General features: G+C 37.3%; 2 long non-coding RNA genes across 2 annotated transcripts; both read right to left on the bottom strand.

Annotated features, from left to right (window-relative positions):
* Nucleotides 1-218: 218 nt before the first annotated feature.
* On the bottom strand, nt 219-26,073 carry LOC134564450 (uncharacterized). Its single transcript, XR_010083563.1, has 4 exons — nt 26,020-26,073; nt 22,245-22,287; nt 18,006-18,081; nt 219-1,933 (listed from the first exon to the last, which is right to left on the bottom strand). It is a non-coding gene; the product is annotated as an uncharacterized LOC134564450 (long non-coding RNA).
* Nucleotides 7,882-9,022, bottom strand: LOC134563926 (uncharacterized). The gene is made up of 2 exons (XR_010083440.1): nt 8,942-9,022; nt 7,882-8,770 (listed from the first exon to the last, which is right to left on the bottom strand). It is a non-coding gene; the product is annotated as an uncharacterized LOC134563926 (long non-coding RNA).
* Nucleotides 26,074-26,356: the final 283 nt, after the last annotated feature.

Below are 26,356 nucleotides of genomic sequence, written 5' to 3'. Positions count from 1 at the left end.
TGTAGTTTGCTCTTCTACCTCTGAAAGTATTCCTTGCTTTACTCATTAAAAATGAACCATTTCAGTGTGCTAAGATGAGAATGGGTAATGTCTCAGTCTTGCCTATCACAACAGAATACCTCTGTTGGTTATTCTTTAGGTGTTAACATACTGTATTTAATAAATAGTAGTGACAAACTGCAAACACCATGGAAAGTTGCATTTATTATAATATTAATTCAAGAGCAAACAAGACAGATTTTTTTCTTTAATTCAGGGAGAACAAAACAAAGCATAGAAATTGAACATAAACAGAGTTGGGATCTGCAATTCATTTTTCTTGTTTACTGGGAAATTGGGCCTAGTTAAGTTTCAAAAATGCTAATGAGGAAATAAATTAGGTAGCAATTTTCCTAGGCAATATCTCATTGGATTTGTATTTGTTTACTTTTATCTATATTTGTCTTTGTTAACCCCTTTTTGCCCAACCATTCAATTTCATTCACTCTATTTTTTCCTCTTTCTATATTTGCATATTTGTTTTGTTTAGAAACATTTGTATGTTTCTAAGAAATTAATATCCACACTTCACAGAAACGAAAGTGGGAGATAACCCACTTTGAGGGTCTTGTACTCTCACTGTCAACTGAATGACACATCACTCCACCTGGATTTCCAAAAAGCTCCTGATATTTGACTACCTCTATGGAAAAGGAAGTTAACAGTAGTTCATTGAAACCAGTGAGATCAGACTTAGGCCAGCAGTAATTACTTTGAAAATTCCATCCTTAATCCCCTATAGTTTCTATTGACCTTTGTGAGATGCTTCTCTGGAAGGAAACTTTAACACTAATAAACCTTAAAAACAAGAGGGAAATAAATATTTTTTTTTTTAAAGCTCAACTATATACTCATAGATTTAAATATAACTCTCCTGTAAGCATGTTTGGGTTGTGGGTTTTTTTTGTTTTTCTTTTTTTAAGTGAGAACCATTTAGCCATCATAACAAAAAGTTTAAGAGTAAATTAATACATGACTTTAAAAGGTATATGGCTCTGTGTAATGTCATTGAACTATAATTCCCTTAAGTTTTGCTCTGGGCAACATACTTAGTGCATGGGCATCAATCTGGGTAGAGAAAAGTCAATGCAATTGCATCAGAAAATTCATCTGCAATGCAATTCCTTTCTGTTTCACAGGATTGTCACCATTAAGAAGTCAATTTTCAAACCCCATATAGTGACTTTGAGAATGGCACTCGAGGACCTGCTGATATAAAACCTATCATTATCAGGTCAATCATTTCCCAAAGCAGTGACAGATATTCAACATTATTTTCAGAGATAAATGAATAGTCTTCATCGCAGCTCCTCTGCTTGCTGGCAATTTCAGCAAAGAGGCCAAGAGGTGAATAGCCTGCAGAACTGGTTCTCTTTTTTCATGCCTTGGGTTGACTTTTTTAAGTTAAAGACCTTTTGGAGAAAGTTTGCCCCCTCACAGCCTTTTTTTTTGCAAAAAATGGCCATGTATGTGAATTTTGAGCAACCAGCAACACCCATTGCTAAAGGGCAGGAGCTAACCAGGGAAAGGTCATTCCAATTCACAAAGGGCTTTGATATTTCAGAATAGCTGACTTTGTTATGAACTGAAGGAGAACCTCACATTTCAAATTCTTTGTGTAAAATAAAAAATGTCACTGTCTTCAGGAAGCCCACCAGAAGAGCCATCCTGAAGGTGTGAACACTGGAAGCTCCTGGGACTGTGGGTGTACAGAGGCTCCACAAGTTTTCTGTCTCTCTTATCCTACACATATTAAGTGGGAAGTCACTTCAGTAAGTAGGAAGATGAGGAGGGGCCAAGTTTTTCAGGAACTGAAGATCCAATAGTTTCCAAGTTTTCATCTTCCTTCCATATAAGGAGGCACAGTGGGATCCTGGCAATCCCCGTAGCCAACCTATAGAAAAGACAGAGACATGGACCAAAGAAAAGACAATTTTTTAAAATGAACCCAGTCTTAGATTTCAACACAGCTCTATCAACATTCAATAGCTGTCATAAAACATTTATATTTTATGAATTTTTATTTTCTAAATTATCACCTCCTGAGGGAATATTATTATTCAGGAAGTTTCTACTAAACGGTAATGAAGATAAAGCACTTCTAGAAGTTTTATTGCTTGTTTGTTTTTCAGTTTCACTGTTATTCCATGTCGACTGCTTGTACATAAATTTAGGAACCACAATCCCAACTTTAATAATATTCTTCATGCTTATTCATTCTTTAGTTTGTTTGTTAAAATACTTTGCTTTCACATACTGTTAACATATTAATTCTATGTCACATATAAGAGAGATTCAGAAAATAGTTGTTTCTTTTTGTTTGATTAATTTTTTTTTTATTTGTATGTTTGGGGTATTTTTATTTTTAGAACCAGGAAGTGAGTGTGACTCCCTTCTGTCCTAGAGGTATAGCTGAGAATAGATAAAAAAAGCTTTCTAAAGACAAGGCTTTATAAGGTTTTCTTCAACAGAATTATAGACCTCTAAGATGTGGGAGGAGAGAAAAAAATAACACCTATATGAGAAAACATAGTGTTTGGTTAATATTATATTTCTGTTTTGACTGTTGCCTGTTGCATGCTTATCATTCCAGACATCAATTACTCTTTTAAGCAGACTTTTATCTCACCTTTTGTAAAGCCTCATTCCTGTGATATGAAATAGATCAGTATAAGTTTCACATGTAAACTAGACCCATCGCCTGCCTGAAACCTCCAGTAGAGGCCTCTTTGCATCTGGCACATTCCTCTGACAACGTCCAGATAGTCACAAACTGAGGATAGCCCTTTTTTATCCTCTGCTGGAGCTTTCCCCCACAAGCTCATGCCTTCCTGCCTTCCTTTTCATTCTCTCAAAACGCCGGCATCAAGATCTCATTCCTTGAAAGAAGACGCCCGTTCCCTGCTAAGCATCTCTTTAACAAGCCTCGTTCTAAATAAACATCATCCATCACATAACTGTGTGATTTATACTTTTCATCTAGGAAGGTGTGCTGATCCAGGCACCAAATGCAGACTAAGCTCCCTTAGGGAATGAATTCATCCTTATGAAACTTCCTCTTCAAACTCCATTTCTCATTAGAATGAATGTTTTCTTTTTCTTCTTCATTTTCTCCCACATTTTACTGTCTCCTGTCTTCCTCCCATGCATCAAGCAGTTTTACATTACTCTTCCTACATTAAAAAAGTACTTTGTTACAGGCAACCTTTCAATTAAATTTCTAAGTAAATGACTGTATTAGGCAAAAGTTTGTGTAGTAGCCAATAAAATGTCAGATAATATTGAACAGAGGCTTGGACTAACCATGCAGCCCAGTAAGTTATTATGTGCAAATGTTACAACTAGATTTTGAAGAGAATACACATGCATGATGAAGCCATTTTATGGCTAAACTGAGTGATTGATTACAGCATTCTGATCCATCTTGACAAGATAAACTCAGATAAAAGAATCTGATGATATTTAAGACTTGACAATTTATTATCCAAAGACTGCTGTAAAAATGATTTTATAATTCCCTTCATTTAAGTGTGGTTTTTTTGAAAGTAATAAAATATATTTTTCAGAGTAACTGACTATGATCAGAAATGCTTTTTGCTCGCTAGCAGCAAATTCCACTAAGAAATAAAAACATGATGAGACAAAAACAAACACAATTGTTTGTCCTAGCTGCTTCCTGAAGCTTTTTTTGAAAACTAGTCAAATGGGAACTTGTTTGTATGTTAAAACTTTAAGCTTTTTATTATGTTTAAAATCTTGTTAAATACATGAATACATGAAGTCAAGAATTTATTATTAACAAAAACAAAATCTTAATAGTAAAGCTAGACAAGTATTATTAGTTCAGATTTATTTATTACAGGATAAGAAAATAAAGAATATTTATACCAAAAAAATGTCTCAGCACTATAACAAAGCAGTTACAATTGTCATGCACAAAATAGCACCTATCCCTTTCATAAATATTGTTGTAATCCTGCCACTGTCCTTCTGGATCCTATACTACACATCTTCTCAAGCAAAGGAACCTTCCTCCTTCACTGAGGCCATCAGTGTTCCAAGTTCACAAATAGGGAAAAAAATGCTGTGTTAATGGGGTTTCTTCATTATTCCTCTTTTCTTGGGAACTGGCATGGGCTATTTTTATATTTTGTAACATCCTTATACACCTTGCTTTTTCTTTCTTGTTTGCATCCTTGTATTACATCCCACTTTATTACTCATAGTATGTTCTACACACATTAGATATTGGGTCCTTTATGCCTTCACTACCCTTGCACCTAATTTCATCCAGCTCCACGTCCCTGTGTCTTTCACTACTGGTGACCTGTTCCTAGCTGCTCCAGACCTAACCTTTAGAGCAAGATCCTTTGCTACTAACTTAAGCTGTTAAGTTGGTCCCAGTCTTTGATTGAGAAGTATGATAGAGCACTTTCAAATGGCCAAAAAGGAGCCTAAAATGTATGGAATTAATTATCTACTGGAGGCACTTGTCTTTCTTACATTCTGAAAGTTATATGCCCTTATTTTGGCACCAGTTATGTGTACTCCTTATTTCAGTACAATATTTAACCTATAATAGCAAGATTCGTCTATCAATCCACTGCGCTTTCGTTGTGGTAATGCAAAACTCAGATTATCATGAAAATATGAGACGATCTTCTGAAAACCATTGCAGGTTACACAACTTTTCCCTCATCTTCAATATTGACAAGTCTCTTTCATTATACAGAAGTCAACAACTTCAATTTAATTAAAGAGAAAGCAAACCATCAAACTTCTAACCCAAAATAATTTTTAGAAAGCGCCTGTTGACTTCTCTGAGAACTGGATATTCTGTATTTATGGATGTATTCAGCCTTCCTGGATTTCAGACAAATATTTTCTAAACTGACTGTGTTGATATGAAAATCAATCCATTTTGGTGATATGGCTGCAGGAGTAAGTCAGATATCTGCTACTGGGAGTTTTTTCATCTATCACTCTTAGTTCTTTTTGGTCTCAATAATACAATGAAACATATTGTTCCATAAGCAATTAGAGCCAGAAGACTGTGAATGCCTGCTCCAACTCATTTTCTCTCCTTAACCTTGGGCAAGATTTTTAATTATTATTTCCTTCTATGTCTAATACATAAAGTGGGGAAACTGTTATAGCTTGATATCAAAGATGGCAAATATCAAGACTGTGTAACTGTCTAACTACCATATGAATAATACTCTGCATATATTCCCTACACATACTAATAATCATAATAAATGTCATAATAGATAATAATGCATTTGCTTGCTGTGCATATTCTTTCAAATAGAGTACAACCAGAAGAACAGCAATAATTGGTATGAGTAGTCAACCATCGCAACAATGAAAGTTTCAACTGAAAATAAGGGCCAGATGTTGAATGAAGAATAGTGTAATAAATAACCTAGAGGTGTGAAAAAGAAGCAGATTTCATTTTATCAACAACTTCTGAGTTGATTAAGTTATTTTTTCTGAACTGTATAAAATATACCAAAAATGTTCATTAGGAACAAAGATTTTCCCTTAACAAAATAATGAGGTTCTACCTCTAATTAAGTCATTAAAATCTTGTTAGATTTCATCTAAGATAAAATGTTATCATAATATAACAATCATATTGTAACACAAATACCAAGTTTTTGTTCTACCAGTACAGAAAAGGGACATTACAATGCCATAAGTATTCTTCCTATATTACTTTAAATTAAACTGTAATTAAATCAGCCTGCTCCCTAAATCTTAATTTTGTACAATTTGTCAATTTATTACCCCAACATAAGAAGAACATGGGCATACTGAAGTGGGTCCAGAGGAGACCACAAAGATGATTGGAGGGTTCCTCGTAAGAGAGAAAGCTGAATAAATTGGGATTTGTCAGCCTGGTGAAGAGAAGGCTCTGGGCAGAGCTTATAACAGCCTTATAGTACTCAAAAGAAGTTTATGAGAAAGATGGGAACAGACTTAGCAAGACCTACAGCAAGTGGACAAGGGCTCATGGTTTTAAACTAACATGGTAGATTTAGCTTAGATATAAGAAAGAGTGGTGCCATAAGTTATCCAAAGACATGGTGGATGCCTCGTTCCTGGAAACATTCAAAGGCAAGCTGGAGAGGGTCTGAGCAACCTGATCCAGATAAAGATGTCCCTGCTCACTGCAGGGCTTTAGATTAGATGACCTTTATAGATCCCTCCCAACCCAAGCCATTCCAGGATTCTTTATTCACGACCAGATGCAGTCATAACACAGTAAATATGTTCTGGTTCTGCCTGCAACAGAAGACAGAAGATAAGATTTTTCTTCATCTGCTACTGCTGCATGTGAATGACATGTCTCAAGTTAGAGGCTCTGTAACACACCCTTGCCGTCCCACCAGACATGCTGAGGCCATCATTTAGCAAATCACAATATGTCTCTAGAGAGAGTCACATCTCCCTGTGTTGACTCTAGGTGGAGATTAGACAATCTTCTCTCCTACTGTAAAATCTTGTTTAGACTATAAGCTTTGTCAAGATGCACATAAGACCCTTATCTCATGTTTTAAAGATTTCCAGTGATTAATTTTGGTTTCGTATCAGTATTGGACATAACCCGTTTGGCTGCAGAAAGTGTCATCATGTAACTTCTGGATTACTGGAAAATTAGCAAGACTATACCCACATTCACTAAATAGATACAACCTGTGTTTGGAATTATCAGTCAACATTGTTTAACTACCTGCTAGTGAAGGTGTATTCTCCCACCAGTTGAGGAGATCTGAGTATAGTTCAGTTTTTTGTGAGCTTGGGACAAACAAGAAGGCACACTTACTCTCTTGAGCAGTTTCTAATAGTTTCAAAACAGTTGCTATATGATACATCTGTTTGGTTCAAATATATAACTGCATTTCATTACCATCTGGAAATGCACAACTGTTTTTCCACATTTTCAGTTTATTTTGAGACAATTCGTTCTCACAATCTCAGTTTAGGGGATCTCTATCTCTACCATTGTGAGTAAAGCTTGTATTAAAGCTTTAAGTTGTTGTGAAGAAAATTGTCAACCCCAATTCATTTCACCTTAAAGCAGCCACACCTTGAAGGAGTATACCATCCACTGCTTTGTCTTGGGCCTGATCTGATGGATGTGCATTGCTCATCAGGCTGGCAGAGGTGCAGTCATTTCCTTTGCAGGGTGTTTTTTGGGCTTTGCTGTCTGGGGCCCCTGAATGTGGTCAAGACTGGAGGGGTTTTGTGCAGATCAAGAGCTTCTGCACTGACCCACCAGCTGTCCTTGGAAATGGCTGTGCACAAAAGAACATGGAAGGGGGGCTGGTGGACACTGAGTTGAACATGGGTCACAATGCATCCTTACAGAGGTGATGGCTGACCACAGACTGTGATACATTAGCAAGACCATTGGAAGAAGCCTGAAGGAAGTGATTATTACATTCCATTTAGCACCAGTGAAACCAGGCCTGGAGTACTATGTCTCTCCTACATCTGCAAGATACTCAAGCTTGGCCAACAGGCAGCTGCATGCTGCATGTGCAAGGTGTGTGGGTGTCCAGACTACAAGAGCTACTAAAAGAAACTGAGGCAGCTGTGTTTATTCAGTCTTCAGAAAAGCAGAATAAACATTAAATATAATGTCATTATATATGTCATTATAATGTCATTAAATATGAATTAGGCAGTTAGAGAGATAGTGGAGCCAGGCTCATTTTGGAGGTAGGAGGCTGTCATGGGTTGACATTAGACAAAATGCCAATGCACCCATGAGGGTATATTTTACCTAATGAACTCCTGTGAGATGTGGTCAAGAACAGAGCAGAGCAGGCCTACTTCTTGAAACAGACAGACAATTTATTATATTACATAACAATGGACAATAGAAAAGGAAAGAAAAACCCAACCACCCAAAAGCAGAAGAGAAAACCTCCCAAAACACTGCTTCTCCTCCCCCCAATTCCATTCCATACATGCTCACTCAGTTGACTCCAGCACATTACCTTCATCTACTTGCTTAATCCCTCAACAACCCTGGGTTCCTAATCCAAATCATCATCCTTTAAAATTCAGACAATCCACATTCCATCCAGGACGAGAGGAGTCTCTCTCGCACCACAGACCCCCCCCACAGGAAACACAGGTCCACCATCCCGTGTTCCCACGTCACCCATGGCACTGCCTCGAAGAGTCTGCCAGGGTGACACCCTCCTTTCCATGTCCGGCACTCTCACTGCCGTCCATGGACCTGCACTGCAACAGGGCTCTTTTTAAGGATGTTTTGGCCAAGTACCAAAAACCAGCCATCTTCTCATTTTGGGACTCAGGTCCCCCCCATTTACCCCTGGGGCCGGGGGCTCCAAGAAGCAGGCCAGAACGTCTCTGGGTTTGAGCCAAAAACATCCACCCAAACACAGTCTTATTTATAGTCAGGAGGGTCCAGGGTCCGTCTATGGCTATCATTATGCAAGAAAAGTCCAGCCTCATAAGCCACTCCTCTTCATTCCGGCAATCGAAGGGGCTTCTTTTCATCTCACATTACCCTCTCGGTCCCAGGCTGTCCTCTCTCTCCTAAAACCACCAACTATGAGAATACAGCGTCCAGGGATAACTCTCTTCTGCCTTAGAAAGAGTTAAAAGCTTTTATCTCCCACCACCAAGGTCAGGCACAGGCGATCGCAGGCACTGCAGTTCTCACAAGCAGCTCCAGCTCGGCACCTTCTCTCTGTGGGGGGAGGAGAGAGACGGGACCGGGGGGGGGGGGGGGGGGGGGAACGGGATGGAACAGGGAGGGGGATGGAAGGCACCTCCAAAGTTCTCCCTCCACCCCTCCATTCTAGATGGAAGCTGGACCAGCTCCACTCCAGCTCCCTCTGTTCCCCACCCCGAGGCCCACCTTGCTCAGCCAGGCCCACCTTGCTCCCCTCCCCCACCCGGCCTAGCCAGGCCCGGGCAGGGGAGAGGAGAAGACGCTCCCTCTCCGAAAGCAGAGCAGGGAAAGAGAGGGTCCTGCTGGGAAAGCCGGCTTTTAACCCCTCGTGTCCTCAGAGGCGTGTCCAACCTCTTAGTGGCCAGCAAAGGTGCCAATACTCAGACCTAAGGACTGATTGGTTTGACCACTACTTCCAAAAAAACTCACTTCCCTTCAAACCACGACAGAGGCAAAAGGACACAGGTTACAGAGAGTGAAATTCTGATTAGAAATTAGGAAAAAAATATCACACAGTCAGGCTGGTCAAACATTAAGGCAGAGGCCCAGACAAGACGTGAAACACCCATTCCTGCTGACGTACAAAACTTGGCTGAATGAGGGCCTATGTCAAACTGTATAACTTTTAAATTGGCCGAGCTCAGAGTCATCCTGACCTTTCAGGAGTTCTTCACTACTGAAATTACGCTACTGTTCTCTGATCTTAAATATGTGAAGCTGGAGTTCAAAAGTCAGATTGTTTGACCTCATGGATACTGACTCAAAAGTCTAACTGTATATGCTTTACTGAAGAACGGTACAAATAAACATAAACTCATATGTTCAAAATCTGTGCATATAAAAACAAAATTAAAGCCCTAATAAATAATATGAAAAAACCCCAACTTTTAATTTTAAAAAACCCAAACAAACACCACCAATCTGCTTCTCAGAAAGTTTGAAAATATTACATTAAATAAATGAAAAAACAAATTCTGTAACTAACACTTTAATCTTTAAATGAACTAATTTGTAAATAACCTAGTTGAGCCTTTTAAAAAAATCTAGAAAACTCAAGTCTAAGGAACAAACTTGGAAGGTAAATATTTTTTTTAAAATATCTAGATGACATATGAAAACAACAAAAACAAGCCCAAATCACTAATGTTTCTCACTGCCTTAGCAGCAACCCTAGGAAGATAATTTGCGTTTCTTGTCTGGGATTACATTCCCACTTCTTGTCCAATATTTCAGCTTTTCTGAAATATCTAGCTTTACAAAAGTTCAGGACAAGTCTCTCCACTGTTTGATAGTCACGAAGTCTGTAAAGGATGTTTCAACTGATCATTTATCTCTCAAGGCAGACTGTAAAAGTAAAAAGAGACACCAATCAGAAGGCAATTTCTTTTCACATTTTTGATGTGGAAGGAGGGAACCACTGGGATTCATGGGACCATGACCAGGAAAGAGCATAAAGCATTTTGTCTCAGAATTACTTGACTGTCAGATGACTTTGAGTTGGTTTTGTACCTTCTAGTGGGCAGTGGGTTCAGTGGGTCAAGATCTACAGCTTGCATAATATTTGCTGACATAAATACACATTTCACCAGTTCAAAACTGTTCTGAGGTAGCTGCACATATTCATGATAACAACCTGTATCTGATAAAACAGTGTGAAGTATGGTGAGAAATACCTTCCCTCTGTGACCAGTATTTTCTAGGTCTCACTGTCTAGTTTCCATTGAAGACTTGTGACATCTCACTTTGTCTGTTGTTATGCCATTATAACTCTTACCTGCTTTCTTCTGGAGTATGAATTTGTGGTAAAGTTTTATGCAGGAAGGGCAATAGATCTCAACAACAGAGTCCTGCTTATCTTCTTGAGTGTTCTTCCGTGTAACATCCCACAACCAAAAGAACACACAGGAGTACATACTAAAAAAAGCCTCCTTCTAAGGAATTCAGAGTACCCAGTTTTGTGAACAGATTTGATAGTCACTACCTTGTGATGTGCTTTGAGTTTTACATGCAAATGAAATAGGAACTAATATTTACCTTATCCATATTCTCAGCCTAGACTGAAAGACTCAAACTGGCAGGTAGTCTTTGACCTCATCCAAAACTTCAACCCTATCCATTTAAATGACACTTTTCCCTGGTTTAAGGACTGCTTTTTTTATCAGTTTCAGTATCCAGTAAGTCTCTTGGAGAATCAGGTTCTCCTTTGTCTTGCAAATGCCTGCTTTGCCTTTGTCCTAGGGCCCAGAAAAACCCAGAACTGCATCTCTCCTGCTATGCAGTCACAGCCAGGAAACTTGCTTTGAGTTGTAGTTTCCAGTCTCTCTGTTCTATCAGAACCTTATTGGACATTCCTAATCTGATGTGTAGAATCCCTTGGCTCCTCTCAGATTCTCGTTAGGAGAGAGTGAACCTGTCATATAACTTCATGGACACTCACCACATCCATACTTCAACTAATATTGTCTTCGCTGTGAATGGTACCACTTCATCATGGCTGTCTGAAGATAGAACTTTTCACTTCCCAGGGAAGCAGTTAGAAAGACAGGCTCTTAGTCTTTTCTGGCCTGCAAGGGGAAGGACCAACAAATGCTGCATTTACTAGGAATATGAGACAGGATTTCTTCAAGGCAGTAAAGGCATTTAACATGCTCATCTGTCACTAGAATTTGACTGTCACAACAGGGGCAAATTTTTAAGTCTGGGGACTGTAGAAAAGCCATAACTGTGGAGAGCATTAATAAATGTCCCAGACTGGGTAAAGAAAGATGTGTCATGCTATTTGTTCTGATCAAAACAAAATGAAAAAAACACCCCTGAATATAATACTAATTCTATCCTGTAGCCCACATGGCACACTGGGAAAGGGAAATGTAAGCTACAAGGAGGGAGCAAATGGCTCCAGTGCAATCAGATGTCCTGTAGCAAAGAGCACAGGCTGTAAAAAGTTAGTGTCTCCAAGTGTGTCATAACAGAAGTACTTTTCACAGCAGATACGAGCATTTGTAATACGAAGCAACACAGTGAATAGGAGTCAAAAGGATCAACCAAAGAATAAGCATCTTTGTTCAAACCTATCACATTTGACTTCTTTTATAATTAAGTGAAAGAGAGCAGTATATGCAAAGGATAGTTTATTTAATCTAAAGCCAGCTATGTTTGGATCAGTTAATTTACCAGCTGGGGATGCTACCTTTTCTTCAATGACTGTGAGAGCCTAAATTGACCTGTACAACTAAGTTCAGGTGCCTAAATATGAGTGATAAAAATCACACCAATGTGACTTTCACGGTAACACCAGTCATTTAATTTAATGATGGAGTGAAAGAGTCTGAGTGTAGTAGAACAGCCATAATGCTGGTCATTTCATGAAATATCTGAAAATTTCAGTTATTTCATGAAATGACTGCTTTCACCATCTGACTATAACATACAGCTAGGATTAGAAATGAACAAGCTACAACCACATTCCTAGTCACTGCATTTGTATCTGAGCACAGTTCTCTTGCTGTGGCTAAATCCTTATGTAGGTTCTTATCAGAAAATTTTGCTATTGCAGTTCCTTTTTAGCAGATAACAATTTTTGCTGTTCTGTTCTTTTTTTCCCCCTATTGTTACCAAAATAAAAATGATTATAAGCATCACTTTTAAAGCATGCCATGCTAGGCATGACTGTGCTGCAATATATCATTCTGAGCTCTACCGTATCCGTTTATGGTGAGGCATTTTGTATTAATGTTTCCATTGCTTATCACAGACACTGGCATTATAAGTGCTTGAGCCAACACAGCTTGGTTATTTATTAGGATGCGTTTCACTGCCATTTCCTTGAATAAAACCCTCCCTGTCCCCATTCAGTGAAACTGGTTTATTCCTGCCAGTCACTGATCCTTCACTGTCTTCTCCCATTACACAATTCAGTCCATCAGCGTTAAATAAATTAATAATACATTGGATTTCTGGTAACTAACAACTGTGTGTTGCAGAAAGGCAGATTATGTGCACAGCTTAAAAACTCGCAAGATTTATAGCAATTAAAAACAATGCAGCATCTGAACATCCAGCCACATGTGCAATTTCAGGTCTTGGAAACCTTGACCCTTGAATTCCAAGTTCAACACTTCTGGGCTGTACTGATTCTTGTTATTCCAAACAATTCCCTGAAATAACCTTTCTGTTTAAGGCCTTGACCTTTGCTGATGAATATTAACTAGTCCAAGGCAGTGCACAAGAAGTTGTGCTTCCTTATATTCCTTGTCAACTTCCCTGTACATCAGTTGTTATTTTTCCACAGCGAACAGCTTAGGTGGCAGAAGAGAGATGATTTTTTAAAAAAAATTCTGATCTTTTGCCTGTAATCTGCCTTCCTTAGTCTACTCTTAAATATGCATTTTATTCGCAGGTATCTCTTACTGAGTGCCTTCCAGCAGAGAAGATTTTTTACTGATGTCTTCTCTGTTATAACCAGAAATTCTTGTGCTGAACCCAGTGGAGCTGGACTACTTCACAGCAGCTGATGGTTTGCCCCCAAGTTATTGCCTCTTTACCTGGCAAACTCATTTACTTAACTGGTCCTAATTACGTGTTTGGTGGTTATTGGAGTATATTGAAACTTGGAGACTTAATAGGCTGCAACATAGAAATATTCTAGGAGAAGAAATAGGTTTTCAGAAGGAATTTGTAGCTGCTAGAAAAAGAGAAAGAACATACAGAGTATTTGTGCAAGGCCAGACTGAAAATAATAGGATGTTCTTTAGCCTCTAAATAGTATCTTAAGAGAGTGAGGGGGGGGAATAAATAGTCTAACTAAGGTGTGAGAAGTTGAATTTGATGGTGGCCAAATAGAATCTCACTAAATGGGAGGATCAAATGAAGTTTCACTTTGAGATTTCATGTAAAAACCCTGACTGCTGAACATTCTAGGGCTATCTTTAAATCACTTTTTTTCCCCAAGAAAATATACATATATTTTTAAAATATAGACAAACTCGTTTCTCCTTCTTCTTCTCTTTTATTACAATTTTTGTCTGCACCTTGAAGAATGGTGCTAAAAATGCTACTTTGTCTGTACATGTGTAAACAAAAATTCAGTGGTTTTGTGGTCCATGATATGTCCTATTATGGGGAAAAAATAATGAACAAAAAGCATGCATTGTCTGATACCTAATCCTAACAAATAGCCAGACCTGTGTAACTAATTGATTTTTCACTTGGCTGGTAGACCCAAAAAGATTTTTTTCATTTTGTCACTGAAGAAAACCCACAAAAATCCTTGGAGAGACACAGAAGACTGATTTGGTTTGTTTTTCTATCCCTTAACTACTTTGAAATGATGAAAGCAGCTTTAAAAAAATAAATTAGGTTGTATTTTGATTTGAAAATACAGAAAGGAAATAATGTGACTTGGTCCATTTCTGGAGGCAGGAAATAATTTTCTTTCATTATGACTCAGAGTGTAAATAGTTCTTGTACTGCAAAATCTCAGAGCATGCTCTGATGTCCCATCCTGTCCCAGGTTCCTGCTTTTATATGATTTAAGTTAAAAAGAGGCTCAAGATCTTTGCTTGGTGAAGAATTTTAGAGGGGCTTAATTTAAAAATTCTATTAAAAATAAAATATTCAGTAGCGTAATCTAATAGCAAAGGGCACTATCTGATAGAAGGTAATACTGAAAGTTTGGCAGAAGAAGTTTCTGATGTATCAAGAGGCATGGTAGTTAAGTTTTCTATTTTCTGGAGAAAGAAGTATTAAAAGAACAAATAAACACCTTTGCTTCCTGAAGTATTGTTTTCAGAGTACAGAAAGAGCTACTAGTTCATAGGGCATGTGTCATGACTCGCGTCAAGATCAGCAGTAATTGGTTTAATTTTATCCAAGAAAAATACTTTGGAAAAGTAATTGAAAATCTGGAGAGGAAACAGAAACAGTGGAAAATAACTAGAATATTGATTTTTGAAATGAAAAAAAAAAAGAAAAAAAAAGAAAAAAAAAAAGAAAAAAAAAGAAAAAAAAGAAGAAAAAAAAAGAAAAAGAAAAAAGAAAAAAGAAAAAAAGAGTGATCAAATTATCATGGTAGTTATCACCTTCTAGACCCAGCTGAAAACTGCAGTGACAATGGATTAAGTACCACAAAATAAAAATTATGGAATTTCTGGATAATTTTGTGAGCAAAATTAGCACTGTGAGTTTATTAAATTTAAATACTTGAGACCCATAGCTTGACTCGTCACTTCATCCCAACTAATACAGATTTCAGTATCTGCAAAGACAGAGAAAAACAGATTTGTCCCACTAGTAAGAGAAGAGTTTTCCCTGAAATGCCTATAAAGCCATTCACAGAAGGTATCCTGAAGCTGTGGGAAGAGCCTACATCAAAATTCTGCTGTTATGCATCTTGATAAAGCTGTTGAAACATGTATCTTCTTGAAACAGAGAAGTGTGCCATAACTGATGAATTATATCATTGTTCAGATGTTAAAGAATAAAGTGTTGGCTTCCTGGTATGAAAATGGAGACCTGAAATCCCTGAATATAGCTGGGAGATGGTAAGAATATTTCTTAGGCTCTTAATTTCTGCCATTTTTCCCTCACCACTAAATTGGAGTGCATTCTTTGTTTTGGACACTGTCATAGCTCTTGTAACAATCTTGGATACCACTGCAATAAAGAATGAGTCATTTTGCATGTGTTTAACTGTATAGCAGCTAAATTTTGGAAAGAGTTTTGCTGTCTACCTTAGATGGAAATGTCATCAGTCAACTTGAGCCTTTGTCTGAATGTGTAAACCCATGCTGGCAAAAATTACACAGAGACAAGTTCTTCCCCACCCCAGCTCCAAATAAAAAAAAAACCTAAACTGCAGCCAAGTGGCATCAAACTATAACAGCTCTTCCATCATTAAAAAGGGTGCTAAATTATCTGCGTTGTCATAAGACATGATGGGCTAAAAGAAGACCTTCATAAAGAAAAGACAATTTTCACTTAAATGCCATGTTAAACCTCAAGAATTGAAAAAAAATAACAAATATTGACAGATATTAAATAAAACATACTTATTCATGTAAACTTCTCAGCTGAGCAGTTTCTACTGAGGTTTATAAAATCGTTCTCAGGAGTAAGTGCTACCTGATAAAGTAAAAGTTGCCAGGACTGGGCCTTCACTTTCAGCACCCTGTTCTGAACTACAGAAATTATATTAAGAGTCTTTATTAATCAAATACCAGTGGGGAAACCAACACATAAAGAATTGATTTATTAAAGGTCATAGAACAAATCCTGATTTCAGAAGCTAGATGAAAAGATTTCCAGGCCTTTTCTTTGACATAAGAGTAACATTTCCCATCACATGATTATTAAATACATTATGAGTTTTGAAGAAAATGAACAAATAACAATAAACTTTTTGATCCAAGACAGATGGAAAGCAAAAAATTTACTCTCTGAACACAGCTATTAAGCTAAAAGATATGTCCAGAAACGGCTCAAAATGAGTTTATAGAGTAGGAGGCCTTTTAGTTCTGAGTTTCCAAACTTCTGTCAAAGTGGATAGAAGTGAAAAGGCTTACAAAGAAACCCACTAAAAACTCCACTCCTCATTTCCAGGTGAGAGTCAGGTATGATTTCTGTAAAGTATTTGGGACATTTATGGTTGCAGAGAAAAATAAGAACAGATATGCTTCAGAAGACTTTGACCGGAGGTGTGTTATATCATATTTTTAGTTACAAAGCCATCTGTTTATTCTTGAGGAAAAAGAAAAGGAAAAGAAAAAAGAACCAAGAGAATTTCATTGAACAACCAACTGATGAAACCGTATCTCCCTCTATTCAAAACAAGGGAGAAAAGAAAGCTTGAGAAAGTTTAACAAAGGACCAATTTTTGGTGTAAGTTGCTAACTCTGCTGAATTCACTAGTTGAAAGGTGCAGTTCAATTCAGAGGAGAAGGAAAAAATACCATTATAATGAGTTTTTACATAGATCTCAAAGCTACTTCCTCAGCTTTGTTCTTTGGGAAGCACCTGGCACAGGTGGGGGCTGCAATAACCTAAAAAGAAATAAGAAAGGATCGGTTCTGTGGAGATACAATGACTTGCTGTACAACATATGGAAGGATAGAGGAACCTTAGCCAAGATGCTGATTACTGGATGCTTAGGGAAGAAAATCAATAACATATTCCTAAGTCATATTACAATGTGCAAATGCTGATATTATTGCAAATCAACACGTAATACTGCAGCGTTAAGCTTTAGCTTGTAGTCTTCTTAAGGAAGCTTTAGTTTCTAAGCTCTTGGGACTTAAGGGTAAGTTCCTTCTCTGCTCCATACATAAAACAGTGCTCCAGAGTTGGCCAAAAGCTGGGTTTTTCAGCAATAACATAACAAAAACAATTTTGTGGTGATATCTTTAACCTCATTCCAGACAATTATAACATTTGGGTGAGTCAGGTTTCATTGTTTTCTGCACTAATACAGTTCCTCAGTTAGCACTCAGAATACAATAATAAAATGAAATCAATGACTACAATACTACAATGAATACAATACTACAGGGGATGGCAAAGTTGCTCTGAACTTTGCAAAATTCTGATTTCTAACTGAACCCTTACACTGATTTTAACTTTGCTTTAGGAATCTTTTTCCCCTCCATTTTTTTTTCTTCCACTGATTTTGACTCCGTCAGAGCAGCTATACAAAACTAAGGATGCTGAATGGAGTTAGGATAGAGCCCCCACAGTTTTTAATTGAGGCAAAATAAGAATACTCCTCCCAGTCCTTAGTTTAAGAAAATGATTAGTCTAAACTGTGAGTTGTTACAAAGTGACATTCTATAAAAGCCTTTTCCCTGAATTCTGCATAAACTGTGCCATGACCGAGTAAAACTACTTATGATATAAATGTCCTAACATCATGCCTTTCTCCTATTTGGTTTATCTCAAATGGGAGCAGAATTGTTTTCTTCACATTATCAACCCTCTCAGTACATATATTTGAATAGAATACATACATACATACATATATATATGAATAGAATATATAGGAACCTTGCAAAAAGCTCTTTTTACTTGGGTCCAGCGGTTTCTTCTCCCTCTGAAGGATGCTCAGATTTGACTTTGTCATTTTTAAGTGGGAAAGACCCAGGAAGGAAAAGAGGGAATTTGTGGAATCAGAATTACCTCTTCTGTAAGTACAAAAGTGAATAAAAATGTGTCTGACAGTGAAACATATACACATTTGAAAGACAACTTCAGTGCTTACCCACTGATCTTGGAAGCATCTCTCAGAGCCATAGGAATTAAGAGGTGCCCCAGAAATATGGGCCCATGCTTCCTCCCTGCAAAAATCACCAAATGTCAGTACAACAGCTAAATTATTATTTTCATTCTGTCCATGTGTTAGATCAGAATTACTAGGGAAGCACTTACTAGTTATTGCTGATTCAGAAAGGAAAGCAAGTGTGACATGATGTAAAACTACGTGTTGAAATCAGGGTGTACATGGATTTGCTTTTAAGCTCAGCCTGCTTAGGGACTGTGTAGTTAGGGCAGAGTAAAATCCCCAGGGAATTATTAGCCACCATGACATCAGCCAAGGTTTCTTGATTGACTGGCTTTCTGAAGCTGAAACAGAGCAAACAACAGCCTTTTCCTGTATTCTGATTTCCCCTTGCTGTTTCAATTGGATATATGGGGTTGAGGACATGCATCCTAGTGAAACCTCTTGGTGCTTAATAACAGATGTTTCTATATACAGGCAAGTGTTATGATATTATTCTCTACATCCTCTGTGCAGGGAGAGGGGAAAGACAGACTATCTGGAAAAAAGGTTGTATTCATTATTGCTTGGCCTTAAGAAAATGTGCCTATCAATCCATCAAAAACAAATTTTATTCTGTAATATTAATGTTATAGGCTATGCTCTTCTGGCATACTGATTCTCCATAGGCAGAAGAATACTGAAATGGAAACAATTTTAGAAATGTAGTTTTCAGTTTCCTTAATATCATATGTTCCTGTTGCGAAAGAAAATGGCTTTTCCTTCCCCTTTGTCTCTTTCTGTACTGCTTGCATTAGTCACAGGAAAGTGGGCCAAGTTTGTCTCTTGCACAAGTCCAAGAACCTTACATCTCTGTGAAATTTCCACAACCAGTTTGTTTCTTAAATAATTAAATACCACCATGTCTTTATTTATAAATATTTCAATAAAATCCTGACCCAAAATCAGGATTACAATTAGGAATTCTTTTTTTTTTTTTAATTATTTTTTATTGAGCCCCCACATGCAGGGCAACAACTGACTCAGGATGCTGTCTAAACATATGGTTAACTTGGGCTGTGCCCTTTAGGAATCTGAACATTTACTACTTCTAAAACATGGAGTTAAACACGTGCTGAACATTTTACTTCACTGATATAATTGGGGAATGTTTGGGCAATGAAAAGTAGAATCTTCAGCTGCTTTGGAATAAAAATCCTATATTTGAATGAGCACTGGAGATAAGCATTGGAGAGTGTTACAGAAATAAAAGGTGCAGTATTGGATAAAGTTCTCTGGAAGTAAATTCTAGATCTCTAAAGTTTAGACTGGAATCGAGATGGCAACAAAAATCTCCTCACGTCTGTACATCTGGTGCCTCTATATCGTGGCTAACATACATGAATTCTTCCATTGCCAGTGCTTCTAGTATGTGACGTGGTTTGAAATCTGTTTTTTGCTGTAGGGGAACAGAAGGTTTAGGTCTCCAGTTCTGTCAGTTTGACACCTCTTGACAGCACAGACCTCCCACTTTGGCACTGTGTTTTTTAGCTTTTCTGTCAAACATCTCCAGCTTTTTGAAGAAAGAAATCATTTAATTCATTATGGCTGAAATGCAGTCTTCTACAGATAGCCAGCATATGATCTGTGCAACCCTGGGGCATTGTCTGCCAGGATTTAACACAGTGCCTGTAAAGAACACTTTGGAGATATTTCAGAGGTGAATGGATCTCGTTCTGGGCCACTGCTTACAAGAGAACTTCAGTCTAAGGGAAGAAAATGCACATGAAATAATATCACAGATTTCATCCAATATGCTGTTATTTATATAACAGCTACTGATAACCCACAGGTCTCTAAGCATGGTTTACCAAAGGATATCATGTAAACAGGAATGCTTGATAGACAGCTGTTCTCTTGAGCCAATAAAAAGAACAAATGCAACTTGTTTATAAACTCTGCTAAAATGAGATCTAAATGGCATTAAAAGAAAAAAGAGAAGTCCTATTTATAAACTCTGCTTCCACACTCAATAAAAGTCTGCAGGCTAAAAGTGTGAAAAGCCTTCTACCATACGGGTTTGCAAAACACATGGAAAAATAAAGATGTGTGTGTTTACAGAAAATATCCCAAACTCTCAGCGCCCTGGTGATGATCACAGCTGACGAGTTCTATGGTGTCACTGTACTACTCATTATGTCAAGCAGCCATCTCGGCTCAAAGATTTCCTGCATTCCTGATCACACATCGCTGCTGAAATTAATTCTGCAACTCACAGGAGGAAGAAGTGGTGTGCAGAGAAGGCAACAAAAGTTAGGTGGAAGGAAAACTGGTTCCAGCCCTTCTCCTGCAGTACCGTGCAGAAACATGATTCCTGACATCCATCAATTAGTTGTGGCCAGCAGTAAATAGTTATTTGTGAACAATTGCTCTAAGGTGGAATTGTGCAATTTTGAAACACCACATAGTCTCACACAGCTTCCCAATTTGTCCAGCTTAGTCACCACATGGTGACTAAGTACAAAGAAGCTCCTTAAAGTTTAGAGTTTTAGTTATGCGAGCAAGATTAAACACCAACTTGTTCCCAGTCCATGTCTGTATCCTTCCTCTGGAGCTCACAACATAATTTAGGGTGGCATCTGTTTCAAGGATGACACATGTTTACATATAATTTTTAAAGTATCTATAGTATGTAAACTTGGCAGTATTTTAGAAGGTGGATTGACCACATCTAAATTAGAGATGTAATTGGGAAAAGGAAGCAATATCTGATGGTTAATCAGGAGAGTAGTATAGGGAAAAACCAATGTAGCACAGATGTGTGTTTAACTTATGTCAAACAATTAAGTGGTGATTAAGCAAGGGTTGCAATCTTGAGCTCTGGACTTTTAATAAAGTGTCAAATAAAGATTAAAAGGAAGAAGAAAGAGTAGTCAAAGAAGAAACTCAGTAGGCTTCTATCTTATTACTGTCTTCAGTGTAGATTTTTTAAAGTCCTATATATTTGTACTCTCACATAAAATCCTGTAATAGTGATGGAGATTTAGGATGCAATATTCAAATGCACTTAATGGATTTGAAAGTCTGCCTGTTATCAGATTGTTTTTCATGTTACCTAACTTCGCAATGCATTAAATGGAATCTTAACTATTTACAGTATCACTTTTAAATATAAATAGATATCGTTTACATAATTTGTCTTAGCTATATTAAAACTGCAAAACACTTAGCAGCTTCACAAACCAGTGATCACACTCTGCAGATGGATAACAATTACTTGGGAAGTTACTGAAGTCAATGGACAGAGCCATCGGTGCTACTGTACTATGAATGGGTCATGGAGTCAAAGCCTGTGGTAGCCAAACTACCTTACAGATTACAGAAGACTTATTCACATGTATTGGAAACACTCAAGGTGCTTTTACTCTCCAGAGCCAGTGGTTCATGCCAGCTATTATTATCATGTTCTGAGGGCTGTTCGACTGCAGTCCATCTCATCACACATAAAGAATTTAATTCTGGAATTCACCACTGTTGGGAAGGATGAAGTAGAAAGACCTTGCAAATATGGTGGTTTAGATTCTGGGAGTCTGAGTTCAACAAGCGAGATAGAAATGAAAGCAAGCTTTGAGATTTAGGGTGTGGGGTACAGGGCCATCAGCTTGTGAACAACGATGTGCTAAGCCATAGAGGGCCAGCCCCCTTGATTAAACAATCCCCTTCTGCTTGCCTTAGGTAATGGGACATTTCTATTGGCTGTATGTAAATGTTGTTATCTTGTATTAGATTGGTTGGTCCAACTCATACTATTCAACTTGGAAAGATATTTAATGTACGGTATTTGGGGCTCTGCTCTCTGCTCGCTGTTCCTGCTCTCCTGGCCTGCTTTAGCTGTGTCTAGCACTTACAAGCAAGGTCCTTACAATAAACCACGTGCTACCCCTGCTACTTTGCTTATAGACATACTTTGTCGCCGGCTCTACCGTCTAAGAGTTACTCCTTCACACCACAATTTTAACTCCTCTTTTCAATGGTCAGATATGTTGAGTATCTAAAACCAGCATGCAGGGATAAAAGTTCCCCTTCAGGAGAACAAACAAACAAACACAATAAATGAAAAGTAATAAATTACTTGCATGTTTTTTTCTCAACCTCAGGACTGAGTCTTCATGGGATCTTGAAAAACCAGGCTCCAATTACTTCTGTATCTGCCTCGTGTAAAGGTATCAAATTATATCTTACCAGCCCATGTGCAGCTGCTTCATGGTGCTTCCCAAATGTTTCACTGCAAAGGGAGAGGAGAGATATTAAACGTTTTGTCCTAAGCGAGGACTTCTAGCATTGGAACTGTTGCAGTAATATTGTGAGTTTACCAGGAACTTACCATGCCAAGTGAAATCCTGAGAGACCATCCAAGAAGTAAAATATCAGTTACAGCCACGCCAACTAAGAGACTAAAGTAGGAAGGCATCCTGTCTGGGAAATGTACAGCTTTCACCATTGCAGCTTCAGTGATCTTGTTAATTTTCATGAGCGTAAGGAATGAGTGAGTATAAACACTCTCAATCTTGCAGTGAAATAGGTACTTCTTGAAAGTGTGACACGGAGTCTCTACTTTCCTTCCTTTAGATGTCTCGAAAAAAAGGATGCTTTCTCAAACATGGAGAACCTTCTATTTATTTTACTTCTAACACTAAATTTACCTGTTGGGTTGTGGAAGGGCTCAACCTGCCCTCTGAAAAGAGGAAAACTTACCCCTACAACAAATGAAAAGAAATGCCACAGTGAGATTTGGCAGCTGTGGTTCAAGTTAAGCATAAGATTTTTTTGTTGCAAGAGTGTTGAATGAAAAGCAGTATTTATGATGATCTTGATGGAATCTTTTCCACTTTTGATCTCTCTATAGCTCAACACCTCTCTATATCTCTTTTCTTTCACCATCTGGATTAAGAAGACTTTAGCATCTGGTAACTAGAACTCACAGAAATCACTCACTTAAAGGGCTGACTAATAAACCTGCTTTGCCTCTATGCCAAATTCAGGTGGAAAGCTGATTAACACAGACATTGTCATCAAGAAAATGGTAATTGCCTATCTATAAGCTCTGTAAAAAATGTTTTCTCTCATCTTAGTAGTTAGATCAGTTTTTCTTTTCTTTGCACTTCAGTCCTGCAAAGATTCTTTTGATGAAAATTTGCTTAGCTTGTCTTCTACTGCTGGGAATATACACTAAACAATTATGTGAATAAGTGCTGAAGTTAAAAAAAAGGTTTCTTGTACATAGGAGAGATATGAAGAATGTTTGCTACCTTTGCCTACTTTCATTGCTGATTCCTGCTTCTTCTGGTTTCCAGTGCATTGCTCTCACAGGAATGTGACTTTTAACAGAAACAACCATTGCCTCCCTGATCTTAATTTTTGGGCAGCTTGGGGGATTGTATTTGCTCTCCTGTTGGAAATATCTTTTTGAAAACAACTCTTTTGTGTTGAATTGCTTATTGCATTCATGTAAATCAGCCTGAGGTGAAACCTGTGGCCACTGGCAGAGATACACCCTTTGTTTCATCTCCTGTTGCCACTTCCTGGCCTGCAATGCTGGGCACCGTTATCAGGAGAGACTTGTTTGGATAAGCAGAGGCTATAGTGTAACAGTCATAGTCCATTTACATATCCAACACAGTTGGCTTAACATAATAATAATAATAATAATAATAATAATAATAATAATAATAATAATAATAATAATAATAATATCAAACATGAAATAATGGGAAAATATATGTATTGTTTGCTTTGTTTGACACCATAAAAAAGGTGCACACTTGGGATGCTTATGGCCCAGATTGTTATTTTCTGATAATGTACCTGCTTAAAGTAAAGTTTTCCCTCTGGATGCATATATAACGCTTAGATAAGAACAATTCACAAAATCCTATTATAGTGCTGCTGTACACAAACACATTTTCGAATGCTTCAGATAATATCATGTACATATAGACAAGAGGAAAAGGTATTTCTAAGTATATCATTATTGGTGGCATATCTGTTTAGGTTCCCATATGCACTGGTGGCTCCTTTTCTGAGTCAGACACTAAAAACATTAAAAAAAATACATTTGACTTTTGAAATAGCAGTCTTCTTTATACACACAAACAAAGAAACAAAAAGTTTTAGTATTCCTCCTTTCCTCTAGCTACGTCTATTCCATCTTTAGACCCAGAAAGAAAATCATTACCTTTAGATCTCCAAGATATTCTATTTCGTTTTAGTATATGTTTAATTCCATCTAAAGGGAGAATGCATGAAAATTTTCAACTGTCAGAAAACATAAAATGTAATTTTTCCTTGGTTTTGAATAGATACCTAAATAAGTAAAATGAGTAGCCCTTAGACTCTGGAAGACACTGTTTTATTGCTGTAGCACTATTCTGAAGGACAGCAGAATTCTAAAAGGGTCGTGCAATCACTGCTGATCCTTGAGTACCTGTAGATAGCATTGTAACATATTATTAGCAGAATTTACTCTGGTTAGTAGCTTGCCAGAAAATTTTAAGATAGCTTTTTAATTGTTTTAAATCTCATATATTTAAAATAGGTTTAAGAGTATCTGGGTGTGTATTTTACCAAAGTATTCAGGCTATTCAAATATTCAAGCTAATTAAAAATAGTCCATTCTGGTCCTATTGCTTTCATCCAAGAATCAGCTGTACATGTTAGAGGAGGATAATATCACAGGCTGTACAACAGCCAGTATTATATGAAGTCTGAAAATCAGCTTGTATAATTATAATGTGTTTTAGCTTTCACTGTCTTCAGCTATTCTTGGCAACATATTTATAAACATTGAATATTTTATGGCACCTATTAAAAAACACTTTCAAAAAGAAAATCATTAACATATTTTTAGTAGATTTAAACTGGAGTTTAAACTAGAATTGATATAAACATTATATTTTTTTGCTTTGTATAGAATATTAAATAAAAACCCATAATTATGAAGTTGCAAATGCAATGCAGTTGTAAAACTAGGAGCCATTTGGTCAACAATCAAGCTACTAGCATGAACGTCTCCTCAAAGAACAAGACTCCTTGTACTAGACATCCAGCTGGTAGAGACATTATCATAATCTTGCAAAAACAGATTTTTATAAAATATGCTTTAGAAAGAATCCTGACTTTCAAAAATGTAAAGAGCAAAGAGTAATGCAGGGATATGTTAACAGAATATATCATAAACAACTCTCATTCCGCACGCTAAAAAAAACTTCTTGTTGAAATAAAACCAAGTCTGCCTGATGATTTCTTATTGAACATGTTTTCTTCTAAAAATGGTCTAAACTTTTGAACCTTCAGAAGCATATTTATAACTCAGAAAGGCTTTAGAGGAAAAGGCAATTACTTCTATATTAAATGTGTTTTCTCTTATTCTTATAGACACTTCTTCGTTTTGATCTCCTATAGTATAATTCCTCTGAGACATCTATCTATAAATCTAATATTTTAGTTTGTACCTAGTATAAGCCTAACCTTTAACAGTAACTGAAGCAGGTATTGTAAAATAACATTGGGATTAATTTTACCATGCTTTAGCATTTAAGAGAAAGGAGTATAGTCTAAACTAGCCTCACAGGTTCCCGCTGTAGTGAATTCATGATGTTTTTATCCCTTATGACATTTGTCATTTGTTTGACATATGAAGCTAACCAAAGCACAATGTCCTGCAGCTGCCTATCTGACGCAGGACATCTTACCTGACAAATCCAATGAGATGCTAAATCCATGCAGTTGACAAGTGAGACGAACTTTTCCTGTTGGTCAATAAGGAAAGGTTGGTTTCTTCACAGGATTCTTTCCAAGGGGAGGTTGTGTCTAGATACCTTAAATACCTAAACTTACATAGACTTTATCTTTATTTAGTGGCTTTCAAAGGCTTATTTATTTCCCTCAGAGAAACAAGTGACTGTTCAGAGTGTGATTTTGGGAGGCAAAAATTTAGTACTGTAAAAACTTGCCTTACCTTGACTTGCAAAGCTCACAGAAGCCTTATCCATCCCCATGGACAGAGAGGAACTGCACTTGTGAAATGACTGGTTATTAACAGGAAACCTTTCAAATGTAAGACTGCGTGCTGTTCTGTAGTGTATACAATTGCAGATGAACATTTCAGTAAGACTATGTACTTGTTGTTTAGCACTGGATGTACTCATTAAAGTAGACCTGTGCTGAAGATTAGGCTGCAAAAAGAGAGAGCTTGTTATGGCCATTGTTCAGGCAGAGCAGAAGTGTGCTCAACAGAATAAAGCATAGTGTTCCTTTCTAGTCCTGGTTATTCATTTAGGCTTACTGTGTTTTAA

Source organism: Prinia subflava, chromosome Z, assembly GCF_021018805.1.
Source record: "Prinia subflava isolate CZ2003 ecotype Zambia chromosome Z, Cam_Psub_1.2, whole genome shotgun sequence".
Classification (NCBI taxonomy): Eukaryota; Metazoa; Chordata; class Aves; order Passeriformes; family Cisticolidae; genus Prinia; species Prinia subflava.
This window is presented reverse-complemented; position numbering and strand designations above follow the sequence as displayed.